The sequence below is a fragment of the Lepidochelys kempii genome, chromosome 13 (assembly GCF_965140285.1).
Source record: "Lepidochelys kempii isolate rLepKem1 chromosome 13, rLepKem1.hap1, whole genome shotgun sequence".
Taxonomy (NCBI): domain Eukaryota; kingdom Metazoa; phylum Chordata; order Testudines; family Cheloniidae; genus Lepidochelys; species Lepidochelys kempii.
The window spans coordinates 6,739,308-6,751,580 of NC_136392.1; positions in this window are offsets into that span (position 1 = coordinate 6,739,308).

Sequence of the window (12,273 nt, forward strand, 5' to 3'; positions counted from 1 at the left end):
AGAATCCTAGAATATCAGGGTTGGAAGGGACCTCAGGAGGTCATCTAGTCCAACCCCCTGTGCAAAGCAGGACCAATCCCCAATTCTTGCCCCAGATTCCAAAATGGACCCCTCAAGGATTGAACTCACAACCCTGGATTTAGCAGGCTAATGCTCAAAGCACTGAGCTATCCCTATCTCTGAGCTAGTCTGTGTGTCTCAGCCTACTGTCCCTTTTGTGGGTATCACAGAAATACCACCTAAGCTGCTATAATAGGGTGCAGTTATAAGTGTTGTACTGTGCAGTCCCAGGAGTAGCTGGCTCAGAGAGGAAGCTTGAATAACGTCTGACAGAAATCATTGCTGTTTCACCTTTGCCATGACCAGCAGTAAATTAGCAATACATTCTAAAAATCGGATAGAATAAATCTGTAAGTTGGTGTTGTAGAATAAATATGCAGCAATATTTCTCCTGTCCTGTAGAATGTGTGATGTTAAAGTTGAATCACTTGCTGTGCATCTACTTGGTCTGATATTTTAGTAATGCTTGAAAGTATTTTTGCTCAAAGAATGAGAGAGTTTTGTTTACTTGTATTTCTCTAATGCAACAGGCAACCAGAGCAGTACATCTTGCATGTCCTAAAGCTGTGGTTATAATTATAGACATCACGGCGTTCTCAAAAAATGATTCATAACTGCAAGTACAACTGTATCAGAAGGTAACATTACCAGCCTTTCAGGTGTTTAACTTTCATGGTGGTTACACTTGCTACTGATTAATGAGAGCTTAATACAACTTGGATTTGGATGAGAAATGACAAGGAACAAACAAAACTAACTGATGTTACACTAAGATTGAAACAAGCTGACAAAAGTAGGGAAATTGAGGATAAAAGCTGTCACTGTGACCTTAACTTAGTGTGTTTGTAAAATATGGTGTGTGTGTTTGGGGTGTGTTTTTTTTTTTTAAACCGGTGAGGTTTTAGGGAAGGGGTACATGGGTGTGAAGTGCACGTCCCAAGTTTTTTTCTTTCTCCTCACACCCCACTAGTCTCCTGATTTTCAAAGCTTGCAATTGTAGTTTTACAGCAAACCCAACAAACTTTTATCTAAAGCATTTTTAAGGTAGATTTATTATTGAATTTAATTCTACCTGGCACTTCTTTCCTGTCTCTTGACTTCCTACGCACTAGCCATAGATTTACTCATAGATGTGCTACAGGATTTAAGCTAAAAGGAACAGTGTACGTTTCTTGGTATTAAACTGATGGCAACACACTAGGGAGGTGATAACTTACATGAAGCAACATGTATCTTCTTTTCCAATCTAATAATGTGTAGGGATTACTTTCCAGCGTAAGCTTATGCAGGGGGAAAAGATTGTCAGCTACTCCAACCACTAGAACAATTTTAGCTCTCTGAGTCACTATATGAAATGGCAAGGAAGAGTCAGCCTTTCTTGTGCTACCAAAAAACCCCCCAAAACTGACACACACACCCAAAAAAGCAAACCCTGCTGTACAGCAGTTGTGCTGTTTGCTTCTTGTGCAGGCATATCTATAAGCAATGGTACAAAATGGGATGGGATTTTATTTAACATGAAATAAATATGAAAGTAAAGCAAGAAAATAGAAGACAAAACAGTCCCTCTTAACTCTCACAACTGTTCTCCTGGCTGAGCTGGTGGTCTGTGTGTTGTGTAATCTGTTAAGCTTGGGAAACCTCTGTCTTGCAAGAATATCTGCAGTTGCAAACTCTATGCAGTTTATTTAGCTGAAAGATATGTGCAATTTTTAAAGAAATACTGCTGTTAATCAGAATTCAGCTCCAGGGCCGCGCTCAAGTAATGGAGACGCAGCTCACCTGTTCCAAAGCTAATTGTTCTATGGAGCTTGATACGGTGATAGTACATAAACTTGCCTCTTGACATATTATTGTCCTTCATGATAATTCTTAGCTCTTGCATAGCACTTCTCACGAATAGATTTTATTACAAAGGTTAAGTGTTGCTGCCTTTTATAGATGGGGAAAATGAAGCACAGAGAAGTGAAGTGACTTAACCAAGCTGGTGACTCAGCCAGGACAGAGGCAGGGGTAGAACACCATTTTTCTGTCCTAGCCATTGAACCATGCTGTGGCTGCCGTCTATTTCATGAGATTCCACAGTTTATATTTCTTGGCACCTCCCTCTGAATTTGATTTTTCCTGCTTATATTTGGGTATCTCATTGACTTCACCTCCTTCCCCCCTTCAAAGTTCTCCTACTGGAAAAATTAATTACAAAAACTGAAAATATTACCATTGCGTCCCCTCCCATGAGTTTTGACTTTGGTGTTTTTAATTCCTGGTGTGGACTAGAGATTAGAAAAGGGGTCTGGGAGTTAAGTGGATGGGTTCTATTCCTAATGGGGTTGCTGTGTGATTTAAGCCACTTATCTTACATTTTAAATGTGGATAATCCTAGTGAGCCTCTACTAACCTCTTTTGGGACACTCAGGGAGGTCCTAGGTACGTGCAAAAGGGCGCCACCTCCTCTTCTATCTCCTTCTCGTTCACCCTTTCATTTTTCCTACTCTTCCTCCAGATGCAAATACCTGATGTGAGTGTGTTCGACCTCCTGAAGCAGACCTTGATGTTTTAGTACATGCATTTTGTGCGACGAATTAGAAGGTTGAAGAGCTGATGTTTGAATTACTGTTTGCCACGTAGAATCCCAGACTATCAGGGTGGGAAGGGACCCCAGGAGGTCGTCTAGTCCAACCCCCTGCTCGGAGCAGGACCAATTCCCAGTTAAATCATCCCAGCCAGGATGTTGTTTAGTTGTTTTTAAATCCATTTTATTGCTGTCTGTCATCTTACCATTACTTGGCTTATAACATGTCAAAGGAACTCTTTTTACCTGGAATGTTACCATGGCAATGTCTTCACCAAATAGATTCCTAATTCAATGGCACAATAATTACTAATGCAGAGTTGAGAGTACTCGGTCGTATATTGTTCCCTGACAGAATACTGGGTTGAGCAAAATACAAATTTCCAGAAAACAGAAAATATAGAGGTAGAGTTGCCCTCTTAACTCTGCCCTCCTTCTGCTATGCCCTGTTTAACACACGAACACCCCTTTATCAACCCTACAGTGGCTGAAATGTACACATGCAGGTGCACAGTCCTTTGTCCCCGGCTTCTGCTCCACGCAATACAACAGTTTTGGTTAGATTGGCTGCTGACTATTCTGTTATGCTCACAGTAAAAATAAAAATAGGTTATATTATAACATAGGCAATGTGTAGCAATCAACTTGAGTTTGTTTAAATCTTTATTTCGCAGGTATACAAAGATTTGAACTACCCAGGAAGCCATAAAGTAACCATCTTGATATTTTTCTTAATGGTTGCACGCGTTCTGTAATCCTTCCAAACTGCACATATATGCAGGTGAAGAAGTGAATGTGGTGGTAAATACTGCTCAGAATTTGGCTCCTCCAAAAACTTAGTGGGTGCCATGGACTAGACTGACTAAAAAATGACCATTTTGACCGTGTTGGAGCAAGGAATATGAGTTACTAAATCTCTATTGCACAGGTGTATGAAGATTCAGATTAGAAACAGCCATGGTGGGGTATTCACTCCTGGTAGAGCTGTGGATGCAGAGTTGAGGTGCACTGGCAGAGCTTTGGGGTGCAGGCAGGCTTGGGGTGCCCTGGCAGAGCTGAGGGTGCAAGGGCATTGGGGTGCACTGACACCTGGGGAGTTCCTTGCCTCTCTAACCTGAAGCCCCAGCTTCTTGTCCCCCTCCTACCACCCACCTACCCCCATTTATCCTCTACTCATACGCTTCATCGTTTTGCAGTCCTCTCTCCTCCCAGCCCCCCACTCCTCCACCCTCAATGTCTCTTCTGTTCCAGAAAGCATTCACAGGTCTAATTTTTAACCTAAATACTTTGATTACATTCCCCCAAACTAAAATTGCTACCCTTGACTCACAAGTTGTAACAAACTCCAGCAACTCAGTTCAAAACTCCTCTTGTCTTTCTTAGGTGAGGGCTTGTAATTAGTTTATCTTTAAATATATTAAAGGCAGAGTGAGTTCATAGCAATCAAGATCTGTGATTCGTCCAGTCATTGGTAAATACCTCTCCATTTAACTGTACAAGGCAGCAGAGGGACCCCAGGACAGGGGGGCTGTTATTTAAGTACCCCTTGCACCCCAAATTTGGATCACTAAAGCTACCCCGCATGGCCATGAGGCACACCACATTTCAAAGCCATCCAATTAACCATTTGGATCTTAGAGCGCTTACGAGAGTTGAGCTTTAAAGCATATAAAATGGTGGGAATGGAAATTCTAGCCATGGTCCTCCCTTAGCACATGTGCAATGTAAAATGTACATTTTCGAAAATACCCTTCCCAATTTGGGACATCCACAGATTTGGCAAGTACCCAAGATAACGCAAGGCAACACTCAACAGCTTGACACCATGTTGATCCATAGTTCAACAGTTTGATCTCTTGGCCGGGGTGGTGGGGGAGGAACCTATCTAGCAACTTTTGTTTTAAATGACTCTTTCTTTCTAGACTTATATCTCCAGAACATAGGGCCTGTCTTTGTGTCATCTGCTAGCACTTAGTCGCTACCTCTGGGGCAGCTAAGTTGATGGGAGAGCTTCTCCCGCTGACGTGGTGCTGTCTACACAGGGGATTAGGTCGATATATGGATTTTTCACACCCCTGAGTGATGTAGTTATACCGACAGAGGTCTGCAGGGTAGACACCACTCTTGCACAACCATAATTTATTGTGCAACTACTGCTAAATGGATATGATTTGATAACGTCACACAATGGTTACAGTAATGAAGACAGCCCTGATGAGAGGCAAATATTTGTCTTGCCAAATATATGGTCCCCAAGTCCTGTTAAACTACTAGTTGCGTTACGCTTGCAAGAAGAGTTCCCTGTTACCACCACCACCTGGTTTTGCTTTTTTATTGAAAAATAATTACAAAACAGGAGGAAAATAAATAGGATCCGGGCAAGAATTAAATATTTGGTAAGGAGCTTTTCCAAGGTAATTTTTCTATTCTGCTGGACCACCCTCAGTGCTTTATCACACTGCTGAGGTAAATATGTACTTTCAATGTAACAGAGTTGCTGGTGCGATTCAGTGTAGCTAGTATTCTTGCTGTTCTCAGCTTTGCATCTCTTCTGTCACCTACTCTCTTCATGCAGCACCACAAGCCACAGCTAAGGTGAACTAAAAACATTCTGTGCCACTAGATGTATTGATCATAATTGCACTGTTCCACAGAACATGCTCTGCAGAAACTGTATTTAACCCACTACTAGTTATAAATAAATATGTTTGGGGTAATGGAATAAGTAAATAGATTAATATATATGTCCCACTAGAAACTTACCCGTACTACGTTCGGTATTAGAAAGCTGAGAGAGTAAACAAGCGGCCAGTATACATTTAGCTGTATAGACTTACAATGTGCCAAGATTTGCAAAACTAGGAGTCTAAAGTTAAGCTCCTAATCTCTGGTAAGACACCTGCCTAGTTTTCAAAAGTGCTGTTTACCCTGCGGTGACTGTTGGGTGCTCAGCACTTTTGAAAATCGGGCAGGCATCTCAATGTGAATTGAAGACACTAACGTTAGATTCCTAGTTGCGCAAATTTTGGCCCATGATATGTGTGGAAAGATGTTTCTAATTGAAATCTGTCCCATATAACTCTGAAAGTGGCATCAATTTCTTGAGTCTCCACTCTGGCACATTTCATCAGAAATAAACGACAAGAGACAAGACCAGTTGTTGCTGTGTGGGCAAAAATTTTCAGCAGACACTTTTTTCAGACAAAAAAATACAGATTCACGAATGTGTGTTGAATTTGCTGACCAAAAAAAAACTGCCCCAAAAACACCTGACAAAATTCTGAAAAAATCAGTTTGAAATGACTTTTTGTTTCACATTTTACCTCAGTTGTACTTTCTAATAAAAGGTTTTAAAAAAACTCAAACAAAATGTTTTGTTCAACCCAAAACTAAATTTTATTTTCAATTTTTTGGTTCAGCCAGCGAATCAAATAATCAGTTATATACATAACACCATTCTAGAGCTCTGCTGGTTTTAAACTCTAGAATAGTTTGGAGCTTAGAACCTTTAATGCCTCCCATTCATAGTAGCACATCCTGAGACAAAGCAAGCTCTGGAAAGCAATCATGGATTATTACTAGGACAAATGTGGAAAAGCATAGTGATGAAGATACTGTAATCACAGATTTCTTTTTTACATTGACTCAGCTTGTAGATAAGGTTTGGTCCCTCAATGAGCTGTTTTGTGCTCTACCTCCAGATGCTTAAAGATTGTGTCAAGAATGGAGGTATCAAATAGCCTGTCTTGACCATGCTACAGCTTCCTCAAGTCCACAAGTGTGAACACTGACAGTGGGATTTAAGAATTGCTGATGCTGAGTGAGATGTTACAATGGCAGCAAGAGGTTTAATAATTTGTGGGTAGAAGTCACCAGTGAATCATGAATTCTAGAATTATATTAGATCGTGAGATACTGTAGCAGCTTTGCTTGCTCAACCCAATGATAAATATATTTAACCTTTTTTCTCTTCCCAAAAGATGAGAGGTGCTTGTTTAACTATTATACAAAGTTCACATTAAAGCACATTATTTAATGGCAGTTTCTGATTAAAGTGAACTCTGTGTGTGGCAATACAGCAAGCACGTGCAAAATGTCATCAAATTAAATCACTTGCATTGATTTTTTTAAACAATATTTATTGTTTTCTGTATAGCATGCAGCAAGCTGTGCTGGCTTGCCATGCATCATATAAAATCTTTGGAAACATCCTGTTGTAGTGATTTGTTTTTCATTGACTGTGCATTAGCCAAGAGAAACCCAGATTGAAAGAAACAATTAAGGAAACATATCAATGTGTTGGAAATGTGCAGTGTTTAAAGAAGGGGGGGGGGAATAAGATTCCCTGTCCTCTAGTTTTATACATTTGACCTGTAAAATGTGAAGTGTGACTATGACACAGAAATAGTAATGATTCTTTGTTTGATCTGACAGGTAATGAAAGAAGAGCTCCTGGTTTTAACCTTTCACTCAAGTAAGTGCATCCTTCAATGTCCCGTTGGTACACATTCAGCTCATATAATAATCTTTAAAGTTATCTCCAAGGTCACAGACGTTGGGTTTTGTGTCCATAAAAGCTCTTTCTAATTATGCTGTTTCAAAATTAATGCAGAGGAGGGGGAAGTAAGGCGGGGGTGGGGGGGGGAATCTGTATTTTACCAGCTGGGATTAAAGAGCAGCTCCAAAATGTTTCATGGTGTAAAATCAGGAAGATACATAATGAGCTCCTATGGGAAATTTTATCTACCAGTGATGAGTAAAGAACTTGATGGGTGATGAATAGCGAATCCATGAGTGAGTTATCAAAATGTTTTCATTCATGAGCAAGACATTTTCAAATTCCTCCTTGACATATTGAGTCTGCTGGGGGGGGAACCTACCAGATATTTGCAAGCTGAGTAGGTTTAAAGTGTGTGAGAATTGAGGACAAGTCCTGGAAGACGTGGACTGGTAAAGAGAGGCAGATAAGAAGATCCTTTAGGTTGGGTTTGTTTTAAATAATAACTATAATCAACTGAAAGTTTAAAGTCACAATAGAGACAATCACCTGGATACTCCTTTCTTTTGTTACATTTCAAACACATCTTGGTACGAGTGCAATGGCTGTGGATTGTGTTGCAGTGAGAAGCCCAGGTTCGGGAACATATACAAAGACCTCTCCTGCTATGGTGGAAATGACTTATTCAAGCACTGCTGGGCAATGCGCTAAGCACACTGCTCTTAACCACCTCCCACTAGCTGGCTAGTGTTTTTATAGAAGAAAAAGTGGTCCACAGTAATAGTGGAGAGGGATGGGATTGACAGTGGAAGTATTGATGATCAGATATTTACCAGTGAATATTCTATTTTTGGTAATGGCAAGTAACCAAATGTAAGGCATTTACTGGGAGGGGTTTATGGGCTTTTAGGCTATTGAACCTGTATAATTATTAATTCATAAATGCTGTAGGCTGAGGTCATTATTTGTCAAAATCCCAGAGCAGGGGCATTTTGCAAGAATAAAGAGTAAGAGACAATCCCTGCCCCAAAGAGTTTACAGAGTAATTAGATTTGACCAACAGCGTAGGGAGAAGGGGTAAAACCCACAAGCAAAGCGAACAGTGTGATAGAGTTGTTGTCATGGAGTTTAAGGCCACAAGGGATCTCCAAGCATGTGATCACAAACCACCACCGCCGCCCAGTGCCCACACACTAAACACAAGAACCAAAATTAGAGCGAAGTATTATAGCTCACTGGAGAACAGACTACTATGTGCCCCAGGCAGAGAATAGGCAAGACAGAGGTGCACCAGTGCCCGAGGCCCCTGCAATAGCAGGGAATTGATTAAATGAGATAGGCCCAAGTAATCCCGGCAAGTGACCCCACCCACCATGCAGCAGAGGAAGGTGATGACAGCAAATGACATGTTAGTTCTGTGATTTTGACTTTGATGTTTTGGTTTGTGTGAGGGTATGTTAGGTGTGGCCTACTGAAAGACAGGAAGGGAAGGGAGACTTGGAAGGGGGTTGGAGATTGGGAAGGAGGGGATGGTGAAATTGAAGTTAATGTCTCAGACCTTTTGTGCCATATATAATGAAATCTCCATGTAAATACTTCTGTGCCTGGATAGGATCATAAGAGTTAGACACAAAAAAAGTCTTATTAGTTCATGCAGCCCAAACCTGCTAAGGGAAGGATGGAGTCACTGTGGAGATCTGAGTCAACAGGATAAAAAGGGAGATCACTGTCCAAAGAGGTCCTTCTGAAATACTCACCTATACTGACCTCCCTCTGTACTGAAAGACTTTGCTACCCCATGGAACAGGAAATGGATTAAAACTAACCCAGTATTGTGACATTTCCCTGGGTCTTCAGATCCATGCATTTTTTGGACAGTTAATCATAGTTTGGCTCACAGATTTATGACATTTGAACGCAATCCAAAAGATGGGGAGGGATAGCTCAGTGGTTTGAGCATTGGCCCGCTAAACGTAGGGTTGTGAGCTCAATCCTTGAGGGTGTCATTTAGGGATCTGGGGCAAAAATTGGGGATTGGCCCTGGTTTGAGCAGGGGGTTGGACTAGATGACCTCCTGAGGTCCTTTCCAACCCTGAGATTCTATGACCCTTAACTGGGGGACAACCAGGCATGCTGCAAATTATTGGTGTGAAATATCCGTGGTTGAGGTGTGAGGAATTCTCTTCCTTTGTGCACTGTTCTTGCATGACTTGTCAAAGACAAACATACCAGCAGTGTAAACCCCGGCACTCCATGCTGACCGCCTAGTGGTTATGAAAGAAGAAGGATGGCTGCGGCTGCAGCTCATGTGCGGATAAGGAAATCAGCAGAGTTATTCCAAGGTGACCAACTGCTCCATTAGTCACTTTAGTACAGTTTGTCCAGAGGCAGAGGCCGCCTGCAGTATAGTAACTACAACAGACCTTGAATCCGTTTAAAAATGACTTACAAGGACCAGCAAGTCACAAAGAAGGTGGGATTTATAGGCTGTATCTCTGCCTATGCTGTTCTGTGGCTCATGGAGGTCGGCAAGCAAAATGTATTATACAAAGAAAGAGGGGAAGACACAGCCCTGTCAATTAAAATGTCCTTGATGACCTAATTGCCTCACTTCTAATGCAGTTAAACCTGCAGCCTGCTCAGACTGAATGAAGCTACATAGACTCTATCCTTGGTAGAACAGAGGACATGCTCCCTCTTGTAAATTATCCCTTTCTTCAAAGAGATCTTATCAAACCCTGGACATAAAAACCAGCCATTCTCAGTGTGCATAATATTTTTAATTTTTTGGTTTGGTTTGCATTTTGAAGAGCCAAATATGGCAACAAATAGCACCAGCTTTTGCTCTCTATAGATAGAGAGGTGAGTGATTTTATCGCCATGTTCACTAGGGGTCAGTTCTTGATCTGATGTAAATTGACATCACTCAGTGGACTATCCTGATTTATACCAGCTGAGGATCTGGCCTTACTATCCTGGAGGGACCTTGAGATGGGCTTGAAGAACTAAAACAATGTGACGATAATAGATGAAAAGGGGGAATGTAGAAAAAAGACAAAATGTGGAGGAGGAAGAGGTCTGAAAGGTTCATCATAAATAAAATAAAACAGAACCCAGCAAGAAAATCTTTTCACATTTTTGAAAGCTTTAATCAGAGGAGCATAAGAAGATGAGCAGCTGGTTATGCTGTAAAAATAAATCGAACAATGACTGTCTGGAAGCCATCCATAAAGGGTAGTTCTGCAAGAATGGGTTTTGTCATATGCAGGAACTTGCAGAAGGCCAAAAAGAAGCTGAGATGGCAGGCATCTGTGGTTCTTCTATGGCTTAAGACCATTGATAAAAGTGGTGGCACACCATCAAATCTGCACCCACAACCACAGTCCCCAGATGTTTCTGCTGAATTGATCATCATTGAAACAGTTAACATGGACATTTGAGTGGCTATGGGCAGACTTCAGATTCAACCTCCTGTTGAGTTGAATGGGAGCAGTCCACACCTCTCCGAACCATTGTTTCAGTGTGTCTAGTTAGAGACTCAGTACAATGATATTGCATCGAGTGCAATGCTGAAGTTTATCTCCACAACACTAGAAGCATAAACTTAATGTCCATTAACCTCTGTGGGAGCTGTGTGTTCTCACAACAGTTTTGAAAATCAAGTCATACACACACACACTCACATACATCTCTCTCTCTCTCTCTCTCTTTTTTTATATATATATATATATGAAAGCTTAGTCTGCAGCAGTTGATAAGGACATTGCTGAAGGGCTAGTATGATGCACCATTGTGTGTACCAGCTCAATTCAACCCTTCCTAAAACCCTGCCATATTACTATCATTTTGCATAAAGTCATCAGTTGATCTGCATGTTATTTCTACAATCAAAGGCTTTGCTAAAAAAAACCAAACATGTAAAAAGCCAACAAAAATCATCATTAAGATGCTCTGGTTTTGTATTTAAGGGAGGATTTTTGCCTTCTCCCAGAGAAAAGGTGAGGTACTTTACAGCATGCTTTGTATTAAGATGGAAGTGAGAGATTCAGTCAAATGTCAAGTGGGCAGGAAGAGAAATCCCTGGACATCTTTTACAGGTAGCCACAGCATTTCATGTTTGTAACTTTCCAGCAGTTTCTAATGATATCAGCTTAGCAATAGACATCACAATGGGATGTTGGATTTGATAAAAGGATAGCAAGTTTGGACAGGCAGTGCTGACTATTTAATAGAAATCCTAAACTACGTCAAGCACTAGCAATTCTGTTTACCACAAAACCCAAGAGTACATGCACACACCCTTTTATTTTCTTCTTCGAATAAAAGTTGCCCTGGCATTAAAGCTCGGGTTCAGGTGGCTATCCCGACAATTGCATTCTGACCTGCTGATGCCTTTTGTATGTAGATAATAATGTGATCTGATAAAGACCATGCTGCATCTTGGAGAATTCCCTAAGAAAGCAATTATCTTGCATTTCTTTCCAGTTAGACAGTTTTTGATTCGGGTTTTTGGAGTTTACATTCAGATACCAAGTTCTAACCCCTTATTCGTGACTCATTCCATGTGCTTGAAAATGTTTTAAGTTCAATTGCTGGGGTGGGGGAGGATTCTTCAGTTGTGCAACTTAACTTGCAAATATTTGCAATCCTGCCAGTGGATGCTAAACTCTGACCAATCTCACTTTCTCAGCTAGCTCCCTTCGTTGCCAGTCACAGGCATAAATGTGGAGGGGGTCTGTCTCCCTCGCCTTTTTACTAGCCTGTTGATGTCCATCATATTGTTTGTTATTGCATGAGCTTTCTGGCCAAAATTTTCTTTATTAACTAGTGATTTTAGTGGTATCAATTTTGAGTTTATTAACTGAGATGCCTTAAAATATGCCTGATTTTCAGAAAGTGCTGAGCACCCATCCTCTGAGAATCAGGCCTCTCGTATTGATTTATAGATTCCAAGGCAGAAGGAACCATTGTGATCATCTAGTCTGACCTCCTATATAACACAGCTCATGGAACTGCCCCAAAATAATTCCTACAGCAGAGCTTTTAGCAAAACATCCAAACTTGATTTAAAAAATGTCAGTGATGGAGAATCCACCACGACCCTTAGTAAATTGTTCCAGTGGTTAATTACCCTCACTGTCAA